Source organism: Biomphalaria glabrata, chromosome 9 (assembly GCF_947242115.1).
Source record: "Biomphalaria glabrata chromosome 9, xgBioGlab47.1, whole genome shotgun sequence".
Classification (NCBI taxonomy): Eukaryota; Metazoa; Mollusca; class Gastropoda; family Planorbidae; genus Biomphalaria; species Biomphalaria glabrata.
The window spans coordinates 33600672-33615154 of NC_074719.1; the positions used below are offsets into that span (position 1 = coordinate 33600672).

At 37.5% G+C, this 14483-nt stretch overlaps 1 protein-coding gene across 3 annotated transcripts in view; it reads right to left on the reverse strand.

The window, feature by feature from the left end:
- The window catches only part of LOC106075588 (toll-like receptor 4), a 40741-nt gene that overhangs the window by 15878 nt on the left and 10380 nt on the right, over positions 1 to 14483 (reverse strand). For all 3 annotated transcript variants that reach the window (XR_008779870.1, XR_008779868.1, XR_008779869.1), the window contains exon 4: positions 13755 to 13884. The gene's annotated coding sequence lies outside the window, so the exon portion shown is untranslated. The remainder of the gene's footprint in view (positions 1 to 13754; positions 13885 to 14483) is intronic.

Genomic DNA, 14483 nt, shown 5'->3' on the forward strand with positions numbered 1-14483 from the left:
CGTAGCTAGGCTTTTTTTTCGGATTCCCCCCCCCCCCGAGAAAAAAGTATATTTATATGTATGTATGTGTGTGAGTGTGTAAAATCTTTATTAAATTCTGACCCATTATTCTTTCGGAAGACGCTTATTGTGGCCTAGAATAGGTTCTTCCTGGAGTTAGTGGGTACATTTTAAGGACTCCCAGCCATTGCCAGCAAAGGGTTCTGGGGGAGCGCTAGGAGCTCCAAAGCACTATTTCTGATATTGAAAACCAACAAATTGCATATTCTGAGGTATCTACAGTGCATTTTCCTGCTATTAAAAAGTTCTATTTAAAAAACCTAATGTGCTATTCTTACTGACTCTGCGCATTTGCCGTCAAGCTGTTTCTACAAAAATCAGTCACTTGTAATGTCTGAAGCCTCTTTTACTTGCCCTGAGGACCTCAATGAATGTGTGGCGCCAAGTTGTACTAGGATGTCATCGCAATACTTCTTATGCGTATTTCATTTTGTCGGAGAACATGTCCCGCAAAATTCATGCGACGTTCGTAACAATCTTACAAAGGAGTCAACTCCCAGTTTGGCATAGCATTTCCTTGATTAACACCCGATCTCTATAACTGACTCCTAAAATCTGTCTTAGCCATCTTTGGTGAGCCACATTTAGTGTTTTTTTTTAAATTTCGGCAGATGACTATTTATTGCATTTATTAATTGAGCCCCGCCACTGGTAGAAATATGTAACCTCTTATGAATACGTTCTTGGAGTTAGGTGACTGTAGTCTGCTTTAGATTTTATATCGAAAAGGTAATTTTTATCCTCAAAATCATCTGTTGGGTGTTTTAAACTAAAAAATCTCGAGTTTTTTTTTAGTTTAAATTCAAAACCCCATTTAGCTACGGTCATAGAATTTTTCAACTGTACTTTGCTTTAGAATAATGTGGAATATAGAGGTTTTCCACCTCATAACGCTCTGTAAGGGAATTTTAAACTCAAAACCATATGGAGGGGTTTTAAACTTTTAAACATCTGTAGGAGAGGGATTCAAACTCTAAACCCCCAATTGGCTTGGCTACGCTCAAATAATTTTAGTGTGTAATTGGCTTTTTTTTATTTTGAAGAGGTATTTTTTAGCATCATACCACTCTGAAGGGGGGTTTAAACTCAAAACACCTTTTGGCAACGCTCATAGCATTTTAAGTGCGTAATTTGCTTTTTTTCTAACCTTAAAGATGTATTTTTTAGCTTCAAACCCCGCTAACTGGGGGTTTAAACTAAAAACCCCTTTGGCTACGCTCAAAGATTTCTGAGTGTGTAATTTTTATTTTTTACATTGAAGAGGAATCTTTTTAGCTTTAAACTCCACTGGAGGAAAGTTTAAACTCAAAACCCCTTTGTATACACTCATAACATCTTGAGTATATAATTTGATTTGTTTTTAATATTAGAGAGGTATTTTTGAACTTTAAACCCCGCTGAAAGGGGGTTTAAACTCAAAACTGAGTCAAAACCCTATTAGCTACGCTCATAACATTTTGAGTGCATAATTTGCTTTTTTTTTTCATATTGAAGAGATATTTTTAGCTTCAAACCCCGATGAAAGGGGGGGGGGGTTAAATTTAAAACTGAGCCAAAACCCATTTAGCTACGCTCATATCATTTTGAGTGCGTAATTTGCTATTTTTATACCGGGTTTTAAAGAGGTATTATTTAGCTTCATACCCTACTAAAGAGTGGGTGGGGGTTAACTCAATACCCTTTTGGCTACACTCATAGAATTTTGAGTGTGTAATTTTCTTTTTTTTTATATTGAAGAAGGGGTTTATCGTAAATTTGGAGGGGTTTAAAAATAAAAATCTTCCTTAATTGTACTCGTGAAATTCGGGGATTGTCCTTTGGATTTTTTAATTTTTGTTTTATAGAAGAGGGGAATTTAACTGCAAAAATCACTGGTATGGGGGTTTTAAACTTAAACCTCCTGGTAGGGGGTTTTAAACTCGAACCCTCCTGGTAGGGGATTTTAAACTCAAACCTCCACTTGGTAGGGGGTTTTAAACTCAAAACCTCCTTTGCTGTGCTGAAGCAAGTGATGGTTTAGTATTAAAATCTCATCTAAAAAACAAAACAAAATCAAAGCATAAAATCGGTCACTAAATTCCGATCCCCCCCCCCCCTTTATGGTGATTTCATTTCGAATTATGGTAATGCCTATGACGAACGACTAATCAGTCTTCAATAACATATTATTGAAAGAAAACATTTCCAAATGGACTATCGCACAAAGATAAACACGGCATATGTCTTGTTATATTATGCTACTTATATAAAAATCCACGCATTTATTTATTTTTTCTTTGTATGTAAAGATAATCTTTTGAATTAGTAAATACTTTACATTACATCAAAGAAATCCTTCAATTTAAGGGGATTGATTACGTTATATTTCACACATAACCGTTCATACGTTGACATCTACGACTACAATCAATGCAACAACAAAATAGGACATACATTTCAGGTCTTTATAAAAAAAAATTTGAAAAAAAAAACGTAATGTTAATTCAATCTTAACAAAACAAAATTTTAAGTTATCATACAAGGTAGGCCTACTTGTTAATTTTGTCATTGGCTGATTAATAAATGAAAGTAAGTCCAGCGACCCCTAGACACATCTTATCAACAAGTCAGCTATCACGTTGATTTGTCCCGGAATAGTTTGGACTGTAAAGCTGAAGTCTTGAAGTTTAAAAGCCATCTAGTAATCCTCTGTTTGGCTAGGTTATCTGTATTGATATAAGCTAGTGGGGCGTGATCTGTTAGTAAGATGAATGATTGCCAATGCAAGTAACGGGATAGTTTCGTTAAGCAGAACACAATAGCTAGAGCTTCATGCTTTTTTATGTAGTATTCTTGTTCTGCTGCGTTCAGCTTTCTGCTAATGTATTAGACTGATCGTAGCGTTGCGCCACACTTCTGCATTGAAGTGCCTCCAACTGCTGTGGATGATGCATCTGTTGCCAAGTAGAAACGGATTTCTGATGTCTGGAAGCTGGAGTACTATGTCGTCTGAGAAGGCACTCTTAATGCTTTGTAGACATTTCTTTAGTCTGGAGCTCCATGTGATCTTGTTTGGCATGCCTTTTTTTGTCACTTCAATTAGAGGTTGTGTAATACTTGTGAAATTCGCCAGGAACCATCTATAGTAATTACATAAACCAAGGATGTTTCGGACTTGTCCTTTTGTGGTAGGTATTGTTAAGTTGAGTATCTTGCCTATGTTGTCTTGTAGTGGTATTTTGCTGTATTCTGTGCCCTAGAAATTCATTGTCTGTTCTGGCGATTTTAACCTTACTAGGTTTTATTGTAATCCCGTTGTCTTGTATGACTGGAATACTTGTTGCAGACCAGCAATGTGTTCTTCTAATGTGTTGTGGAAGACACATATGTCATCAAGATAGAAAATGACTCTGGTCTTTTCCCTAGTAGTTTAGCCATCATTCTGTAGAAGGTCGCAGGTGCGTTACTAAGCCCGAAGCTCAAGTAATTCCATTGGTAACAACCAAATGGAGTAGTGAATGCTGTGAGTGGCTTAGCATCTTCCTCTAGTGGAATTAGCCAATAACCTCTGGCTAAGTCAAGAGTAGTGAAGTATTTTGCACCTCTAAGTTTAGGTATAATGTTCTCTATGTTAGGCTTTGGGTATGTATAATTCACTGTGATGGCGTTTAGTTTCCGGTAGTCTACACACAGACGCATCTTTCCGGTTGTTTCCTTTTGTTTCACTAGGACTGCTGGAGCTGAGTATGGGGATGTAGATTTATCTGTTATTCCCTTTTTCAAAAGTGTTTCAATTTCCTTTTTTAGTATTCTCTCCATGGTGTAAGGAAACTGGATATGGTTTGGCTCTGGTGGGCTTTGTATCAGTCAGATATATGGCTCCTTTTGTCTCGAAAAGCAATGGATGCGCCTAAATGAGTCACTGGTTTTGGCTTAATCTTGAGACGGGGCAGAATCTGGTGTTGCTAATCAAGCCAATTCTAGAACTGCAGACTTTGCCACAATTTGTACATGTTGTTATGACATGATTAGGATTTAGTTATTTGTTTCGGGAATAAGGGGAAAGTTTTACTTAGCGATAAGTGACGTGACAGATCTTTAAAAAACAAGAACGCTCTAAGTGACGCTACAAAGAGGACGCTTAGTGTAGAGCAGTAGAATAGATATACGGATTACGGATGTCAGGGTTATGTTAAGGCCTTAGCTCGTTTGCCCTGGCCCCTGACATTCAACCAGGCACCTTCGTGCTTACAATAAATAAATGACTCACAGGTAACAATGTAAATATTTAATGATATAAATATAAGTATGATGACAAACTAATGGAGTAATGACATTGAATTTAGAACATATTAATACTGTGAATTTATTAATTAAACAATAATTCTACACCTTGCTATCCGACCACGTGACACATAAATGCTCGCAATCACACCAAAACACACTACTGAATCTAGTACTTAGTGTAGAACTCCAATCCCATACTAACTCCCTGTAAAGACAAAGTAAAGACAAATTAAAAAGGTCTAGTAGACTATCACTATGGCATCGAAACAACTGCGAAACGCAGTTATGCCTTAGATACTCACCCTAAACAGGGGAACACAGAAGAATCTCAACAAACGTTACACCAGCAGAACAAAAACACTCCATCAACTTACAAGCAAGGCAACAAAAAGAAAGTGCGTTCAAAAATAGTGCACTTAATACACATTGGTGCTAGAATGCCATAATCTACGCACCGACAACGGACATAGCTGACATCATGGGCGTAGCCAGGGGGGGGTTCTTGGGGTTCAAACCTCCCCCGAAATGAAATCCCCCCCCCCCCCGCAGGGTGGGGGGACGTATTAAGTGACTGATTTTTGCTTCCATTTTGTTTATTTTAGGTGAGATTTTAATACTAAATCATCACTTACCACAGCACAGCCGAGGCAGTTTTGAGTTAAAAACCCTCTACCAGGGGGTTTTGAGTTTAAATCCCCCTACCAGGGGGTTTTGAGATTTAAAAAACACCTATCAGGGGGTTTTGAGATACAAATCCCTCTACCAGGGGGCTTTGAATTTTAAACCCCTACCAGAGGTTTTTGTAGTTAAATCCCCCTCTTCTATAAAACAAAACAAAAAAAAAATGGAAACAACAATCCCCAAATTCCAACACCACATTTAAGGAAGATTTTGATTTTAAAACCCCATCCAAAATTTACGATAAACCCCATCTTCAATATAAAAAAAAGCGAATTACACACTCAAAATTCTATGAGCATAGCCAAAGGGGTTTTGAGTTTAAACCCCCCTCCCTCCAGTTGGGGTTTGAAGCTAAAAAGTATAATATATAAATATATAAAAAAAAAAGCAAATTACACACTATAAAATCTATGAGCGTAGCCAAAGGGGTTTTGAGTTTAAATCCCCCTCCTCCAGATGGCTTTTTCTTTAAAGTTTAAAACCCCTCCAGATGGTTTTGAGTTTAAAATTCCCCTACAGAGCGTTTAGAGTTGAAAACCTCTTTCTTCAATATTATTTTAAAGCAAACTACAGTCACCAAATTCTATGATCGTAGCTAAATGGGGTTTTGAATTAAAAACAAAACAAAAAAACTCCAGAGATTTCTTAGTTTAAAACCCCTCAACAGATGATTTGACGAAAAAACTTTCCTTTTCGATATAAAATCTAAAGCGAAATACAGGCATGCAATTCCAAGAGCGTAGTCAAGAAAGGTTACAAATTTCTACCAGTGGCTTGAGCTCCATTAATAAAGTGTGAATAGTCTTCTGCCGAATTTGAAAATCATTAAATGTGTCTCAACAAAGATGACTAAGACAGATTTTAGGAGTCAGTCATAGAGATCGGGTCTAAATCAAAGAAATCATATGCCGAACTGGGAGTCGAATCCTTTGTAAGGTTGTGACAGATCGTCGCATTAGGTTTTGCGGGACATGTTCTCACACAAAATGAATTACGCAAAATAAGAGTTGCGGAAACAGCTTGCCGGAAAATGCGCCGAACGGCGCGAGAGGGTCTAAGTCAGTAAGAATAGCACATTAGGTTTTTGAAATAAACTTTTTAATAGCAAGATAATGCACTGTAGATACCTCAGAATATGCATTTTGTTGGCTTTCAATACCAGAAATAGTGCTCGGCGGCGGGGCTTCGCCCCGCGCTGGGGGAGCGCTGCGAACTCCCCCAGACCCCTTGCTAGCAAGGGCGGGGAGTCTACAATAAACAATAAACGTCTTCCGAAAGGGTCAGAATGTAATAAAGATTAATTATGTACACACACACACACATATATATATATAAAAATATATATATATAATTTTTTTCCGCAGGGGGGGGGGGGGTCGGGGGGAATCCCCCCCCCCCAAACCCTCCCCGAAAAAAAATCCTGGCTACGCCCATGGCTGACATCGAACGATTCCCTTCGTGATTATTAAATATATTTGTAAACCAATATCAGCGTCGACTACATAATTTGATTGTTTCAGCCTTTCGCCGGTGTTACTGAAGTAGTTTGAGTTATCTTATCTTATCTTATATAATACAGACGTTACTTCAAAAAAGAAGATGATTACGTCCTACGCGTCATGCATTTAGTCATGCATATTAACCAATGACTTAAATTCTGCCAAGTCACTGGTTTTCCTGGCTAGCTCAGGCAACCCATTCCATGCTCTAATAGCACTAGGGAAGAAGGAGTATTTGTACAAATTTGTCCTAGCTTATGGGACGAGGAATGTGCCTTTATCTTTGTGTCTTTCAGAGTATTTTATTAAATTTTGTTTTTGTATTTGAAGATTATGGTTCAGTGTTTTATGTATTATTGCTACTTTACTTTTGAGCCTTCTGTCCTGAAGGCTTTCTAAATTTAGTGATTTTACTAAAGGTGTTACTCTAGTCAAATGTGAATATTCGTTTGTTATGAATCGCACTGCTCTATTTTGTGTCTGTTCCAGTTTCTTAATGTTTTCTTGAGTTGAGGGGTCCCAAACAGAGGATGCATATTCTATTATTGGCCTAACCAAGGTTAAATAACATTTTAGTTTTATGTTCTTATTTGATTTATAGAAATTTCTTTTAATAAATCCTAATGCTTTGTTTGATTTTTTTGTAGTTTCATCAATATGTGGATTCCATGACAGTTTTTCATTTATTATAACACCAGAGTTCAGTGTTACTTCCAGTCAGACGTAGATTTACACTAGTTATATTTCAAAGAATCAACACCGAGCGGAAGCCTTAACAATGTGTATGCCTTTGATTCAGGGCTAGCGGACAGGGCAGCTTTTTTTCCCCTGTTAATTAAGGCCGTTTCAATTTTTTTGTTCTCAGCAAGGGTTGTCCCAGCACGCACAGTCTGTCTCCAAGTACTCCGGTCTTTGGCTATGTTTTCCCACATCAGTCAGATGGATAGCTTGTTTTATGACAATAGTTCTACCCAGTTGGTCTGTGAATATTGGCGCCCATTGAGCTAGCAGTTTATCAATATCTTGCTTAAATGGATACTTGAGGTGTGATGTGTCTATATCTTTCACAGTTTCACAGCTTTCAATAACTGGGCATGGTAATTCGTCTGTTTCCTCTATTGTTTCTGTCATCATGACTCTCTGACAGTCTTGCGTTTCTTGCTTAGCGTTCGTTGAAAGAGTAAATGGTCTGGGAATGTACAGCAGAACCATGACATTATCACCAACTTGTAGTGTTCACAACTTTCGTCCCTGATTTAGCTTTCTCAATAGTTCTGGTTTCTCTTTATTTGCTTGCTTTTTGGACAGTTTTGCATGCTTTGATTATATTTTGTCTTGTTTTGATGAAAAGATCGTATCCTGTTAGAACGTTGTGTTCTTTGTTCCTAGAAAGTATCTGTATAGTAGCATGGGCCCTCTAACAGGTGAGCAATAGAGCATCTCGAATGGTGAGAAGCCCGTTGTTGTGTGTGGTACTTCTTTGTAGTCGAACAGTATGGGGTTGATCAACTTGTCCCAGTCTGTTGGGTTGTCCTGTGCTACTTTATTCAGCATTGTTTTCAGCATTGAATTCAGGAGTTCGCACATCCCATTCGTTTGGGGATGAAAACGGGCAGCAAATTGTTTAATATTCAGAGTTTTGCAAAACTGTGCGATTTCATTTGATTTGAACTGAGTGCCTTGATTGCTCAGTATTATCCGAGGGTAGTCTGTTCTCGCAAATATTGCTGTTAGTGCATCTCCCACGTCTTCGGAAGAAATTCTTTTCAATGGTATTGCTTCTGGAAACCGTGTGCACATATCTACAACAGTCAATATGTAACGATGGCCTACAACAGTCAATATGTAGCGATGGCCTCATCGGATATTACTGGCATTGGTTCAATAATATCTACAGCTATCTTCTCAAATGTCATTTCACTTAAGTCTGTTGTTTGAATTGGAGCTTGCATATATGTCCCCTTTGCTCCATGTATTTGACGAATATGGCAAGATTTTGTGTAGGCCTTGACTTCTCGTGTAATTTTAGGCCAAAAAAATTAATTCAAGATTCTATTCAATGTTCCCTTTATTTCCATATGTTCGGCAAACGGGGTGTCATGTGCAAGCTTTAACATTGTTGCTCTATATTTCTTTGGAATTAGCAATTTTTGTGTTTTGCCTGCTTTCAAATGAATTTCTCTCACATAGACACCATCTTCGCCTATCTTGATTAACTCTCGTCAAGGTGGAGCTTCATTATCTATGAGTTTTATTAGATCTGGATCATTTTTTTATTCACTGACAAAGTTTTCTGTTTTAATCTGTAGTGGGTCTTGACTTTCTGTGAAGATTTATATTTGGTTCGTTAACTTCATTATGGCTTCTCATATCGCTATTTTCTGTTTCTGTATTTTCTTTGCTATAAGGAACTAGTATCTTATCGTTTGTATTTGGCACTTTTACCGCTTTCTTCTGAGCTCTTGTAGTAAACATGGAGCATTGTCGTGTGTATTTTTCTTTCTACTTGTTCAATTCTTCTACTGTGCAAGGTTTAGCGCCTTTGATACAGCCAATGATAAGACCAATGTTGTCAGGCTTATTGTCTAGTACTAAAGCCTCATGCTAACCACTGATGAACGGTGTGTATATACGTGCTACCAGATATGAAGTTACTTGGCCAGTATAGCCAACACAGTCTTTACTTCTTTTGGTGTACTCTTGTGGGTTGACGTATTCTTTGCGACTAAAATTGCGGTTGCACCTGTATCGGTCAGTACATTGGTCATTTGTTCTCCAACAAAGCCTGGGTATTCCTGCAGTTTATTAGCGTGTTTGGCAGCAAACGCTCGATCTCTCGGTCTGTTGCTCCAATCTTTATTGCGTTGGTTGTGGAAGCAAGTCTCTGTAGTGTTATTTGTTCTACCACAAATTTGACATTGGAAGCGAAATATTGTTGGTTACGTCGGTATTCATGTTCCTTGTAGTTATATGTTTGGCTGTTTTCTCCATCCTTCCTTCTTCTATCTGTATATGTGTGACAAAACAAGATATGCCAGCGTGCTAGGGACTGCCTACACCCGCAAGCGCGCACCACTCTGCCCATCAAGCGCTAAAAACACAGCCACCACCTCTCCAATCCTACCCCACCCTCTTTGGCACTGATGTCTCATTTTACCTTCCCCATCTTGACACGTGCCACTCTAGACTCTTGATAAGAATACACTACCTCTATCTATTATGGCAAACATCCATTTACCGCCTCCCCCTTTCGGGAGCGGCTGGCCACTTCAAATACCCCATTCAACGCAACGCCTCGGGCAACGCTGTTCGTCTAGCGCTAGCCAATATCAAGGTATAATCTCCCATGACCTGACTGAGCTCTGATAATCTCCCCTTCACATCCTCTGACCACCTGGGCAAATTTCCTGGACTTTCAATTTGCGCCTTCGCGCAATCTCTATCTATCTCTATCTCCCGGAAACTTTCGTCACGGTCAAGCGGGGATCCCAGATGGTCTACACCACCTCAGCAGCCCATCACCCCCCCTTTCGCCACGTGTATATGGACAAAACTTCATCATCTGATCTCATTCCTGCTGAAGAGCTGACAGGGAGCGCATCAATCTGGACTATTTCATTCTCTTATTTCACTTTGGATTGGTGGTATGTAACTTAATAAAGTGCTTGAGAACCATTTTACTTAGTAATCTATGTGTATTTCTTATCATGGATAATGTAAGTAGATTGCTTTATGTATTATATTTTATATCATGACTTTTATGGCAAAATGTTCAAAGTCATCTTCTTTATCTGGACTAGAATTCATTGATAATTCTTACCACATGTATTTAGCTCTTTAGCTATCATAATTTATCCTTGATAAATTATAGCTCACCACGGGCCTTTAATATATTATCCTTGATTGATTCCTTGGCAGGGAATTATCTTAACATTTCTGCAGCATGTCTTATATCCAAGTATATATCTCTCACATTCCTTTGTACGGAATCCCGTAATTACTTATGCTTTCTATTTTACCAGCCATGTTGGTCAGAATAAATTACTTAGGTAAAATCACCTCCTTTTACACATACTCTATGTTTACTTATGTGAGGGCATGAGGGAGCATCAGACGTTGATCTCCCCTTCCCCTTTCATCTCATTTATCTAAGCAATGTACGTAATGATCTCACCGTGACTGGTGTACATTACTCCTATTACATTATTAACTTATCACTGTTTGTTATTCCCCTTGATGGGATGCAATTATTATTTGTTAGTTCCCTTTGATATTTATGAAACTAGTTTATAGTTTCTCCACATCATTCTGAAGATGTCATTCACGGAATAGCATCTACGTCCCAGTAATATCATTAAGGCTAAACCGATTTGTACATCATGTCGTTGCAGCTTTATAGGCAACTCTCGCCAGAAGTCTTAGCAACATAACGCTGTTACCAGTTTGTTGGCAACAGGTCTGCAGATATCAGTATTACTTGTCTTCACAAGTGTCCAAGCAACAACGCTAGCCACAGACTCGTCACTGGCTTGAATGAATGGTAACCGCAGCTGAGTTCTGCAGCTATACATCGTTAGACTGCACCCGGAGCCTGGATCCACCACGCAAGCCCACCAGCAGACAGCGTCAGTACCAGCTACACCCATCTCATGAGTGCAGCACCGGACCTAAAGCTAAGCAAACAGCCTAATGACACTCAGACCACTTGGTTCTGAAATCTAATGATGATAGACGTATACATGTAAATGCGCTAGATACCATCCTAGCTACTGTACAGCATTCACCTTGTAATTATTTCTCTTGTATAATAAACTCTTCATAATTTTACATCTTGGTATTTGTTGCCTGCATTATAACGCTTGCCTGTAGATTAAATGTGCCAGTCATAGAACCTCCTAGACACCCAAAACGGCGAAATCTTAATCCACCTTGTCCCAATATGTTGGGCTTTTATCTGCGTTCTCTCTTCAATATCTATATGTTGGGCTCATTTCTTCATCGTTCTCTCTTCGAGATCTATATGTTGGGCTCATTTCTGTATCTTTCTCTCTTCTTTTTGTATATGTTAGGATCTTGTTAGCGTTCTCTCTTCTATATAGTGGGCTTGGAGTCCGCATTCTTGCAGCGTTGTTCACCATAAAAGCTGATTCCGCAGTTGGGTTCTCTCTAGCTAACACTTCCTTGGGTGTGCTGCCTTATACTGCCTTAGTTGGGCTATCAGGCTGCTGATGGTCTTTGTCTTTCGCTCTATGACGTATGTTTTCAGCTTATTTTTGTAAGCTTCCATCAGAGCGTCCATTATAATGTGTTCTCTGAGGGTTTCATATTTCTGATCCACTTTTGAGATGTCTAGCCATCGATTGAAATAAATTGACATGTTGGTGACGAATATTTGTTGATCTTATCTTCTTATCTTATCTTATATAATACAGACGTTACTTCAAAAAAAGAAGAAGGTCGTTTGCCAGACGTGTCTTTCAATCTCATTCTGTATTTGTAACTTGTGGAGCCAAATTGTCTCAGCAAAGACTCCTTCACGGCCTCCTAATCTTTTCAATCTTCCTCTCTCAATTTGATGCAGATGTTCATGGCTCTTCCTTTCAATCGCCCCTTTGAGGCTTTTTCCCAATCTCATTGTGGGAGGTTGCAGGCTGTTGCTATGTCCTCAAATCTAAGTAGATATGAGTCAACGCACTCATTTTGGCTCTCGTCTAATGGAGACATTCTGTCCAATTGTTTGTATTTGTCAAAAAGCTCTTCCTTTTCATTTTGCTGTTCTTTGTCTTTCTTTTCTTTAATTTTTAGTTTTAGTTGTAATATTTCCTTTTTTCTACTATCTTCTTCTTTCTTTTCAATATCTTCTTCTTTCTTTTTGGCTTCTTCCCTACTAAATCTCTTTTCTTCCTATTCTTCCTCCTGTGTTATTTTTAGTGTTAGAACTTTTCCAGTTCTTCACCTTGCAGGCCATTTTTCTTGCTCGCTTCTATATAGATTTTGTGCATCGACATTTCCACTTACTTGTGCCTCTTCGTATCTCGTCGTGGTCGCCAGTTGTAAAGAAACAAGTTCCTTTAATTGTAAGGTGCCTTTAATTGTAAAGTATTTAATAGTAACATATGTACAAGGCTAACATTATATAAAGAACAACTCCACTAGATGACTTCCTTCTTCTTGTTTACAACACATTCGTTACTTCCCGCAAGTCCCTTAACTCCCAGGTTCCCCATTACTTGACCGTGTGTCACGGTTGACCACACATAGTAACCGTGTCACAACACGTAGCAATAGCACGGGTATTGGGTATAGCTATGCTCTTTGAGAATTTTAAAGACATGCGTTTCATTAGAATATACCACGGCCAAACTAATGTACCTGACAAGTGTTTGTGCATATTCAATATTAGGAGGTTGCGAGCTCTTTGTTTCAAGAGTGAAAGACACAAAAAAAATGAATACATAGAATTTGAGCGTTAGAGTGTTAAAAATTAGTTTGGGGATGGGGAAGCGTTGTAATGCGGGCTGTTTTATTGAGGGGTCGAATAGTGCTCAGGGCAAAATAATCATACCAGCTATTGAGACTGTATCAGCTAGTACTATATAAGGGAAGATGCTAGAAGATTCGGGTTCATTGGTGTATTAGTCCAGCTTGATAAATGAGGTCAAAACATTTGTTGCAGTATTACTGCTGCACTTGTTCTTTGTTTTTAAAGTACCAGTACTACATTTTCAATTGACTATTTTCCATTGACAGATTATGTTTCTGAAAATTAAACTAAACCGACATTTACGCGCTTGTTTAAGAAACAAATAATCCGTTCAACATCAAATCCATACTATCACAGCGTAAAATGAAAGTTTCATGTTCTTGTCATTCTCAAACTTATCAAATTAAAAGGCTTTGTTTCTTTGAGTTCGTTAAGTTACCATTGAAAGAGATTCTATATAAGGCAAAAAACAAAGAGAATTTGGATAAAGACGGTCAACGAATCTTGCAAAGTGCCCCAATGTTCCAACAGACTAAGCGAAAGGAAAAGGTAAAAGGTAAGTTGTATACATGTTAATTTTATATTTAACGATTCACATTTATCTGTAAAGGATGTTATTGAAGCTTTGTTAGATTCCTACCTTTACCCACTTCCAGTGACTAGAAGCCATATTTAAGAAGAAAATATTAATTACTATTGGGACCTGTTATACATTACTTCTAATTGCAAATAAATGTTATCGACCTATTTAGAATTTAACATACTAGCCAAAACATTGTCTGTACAATCCAGAAACATCTTGTAACAATAAATCAGTTGAAATAAGTTGTCCATCCTGAGATGTGCATGTGTAATTTCCCTTGTTATCCAGAAAGTCACTAATGTTAAGCCAAACTGTATTGACGATAGAAAAAAATTGAAGAACATAAAAAAAAATATATTTTTTAAAATTTTATAATAAAATAATATTAAGTAGCAATGTTAAGAATTAATTATTAAATTATATTTTTTTTTAGAAATGGCAACACTATATCGATAAATGGATTTACTAATCAATCATGCAGTCAATCTAAGTCTATCTAACAGTAATGATTATAGCTTTTATAACTCATGTTTATAAAACATCCACAAAATTGATATAGCATATTTCTTTCTACTAATTTAATTGTTAGAAGACAAGGTCACATTAATATCTAAAAGGACTACATTTTCAGACAAAAGCTAATTTAACTTTAAAACATACATAATTCTAGAAAAGGCTATAAGCGTTATTACAGTATACAAGTAATTTTGTTCAATGTTAATTAGTTACCTTGACACGAGCTAAAAATCTACAATGAAAATAAAACTTTAAAAAAATAAATAAATACCTATTTATATTACTTTTTAAAAATACTATTCCTCACCTTATAAAATCTGAAACGTAAATAATCATTTAATGTCTTAAAAGGATTGTGATCTATGCAGAAAGGAGAACAAAATAGGAATCACAT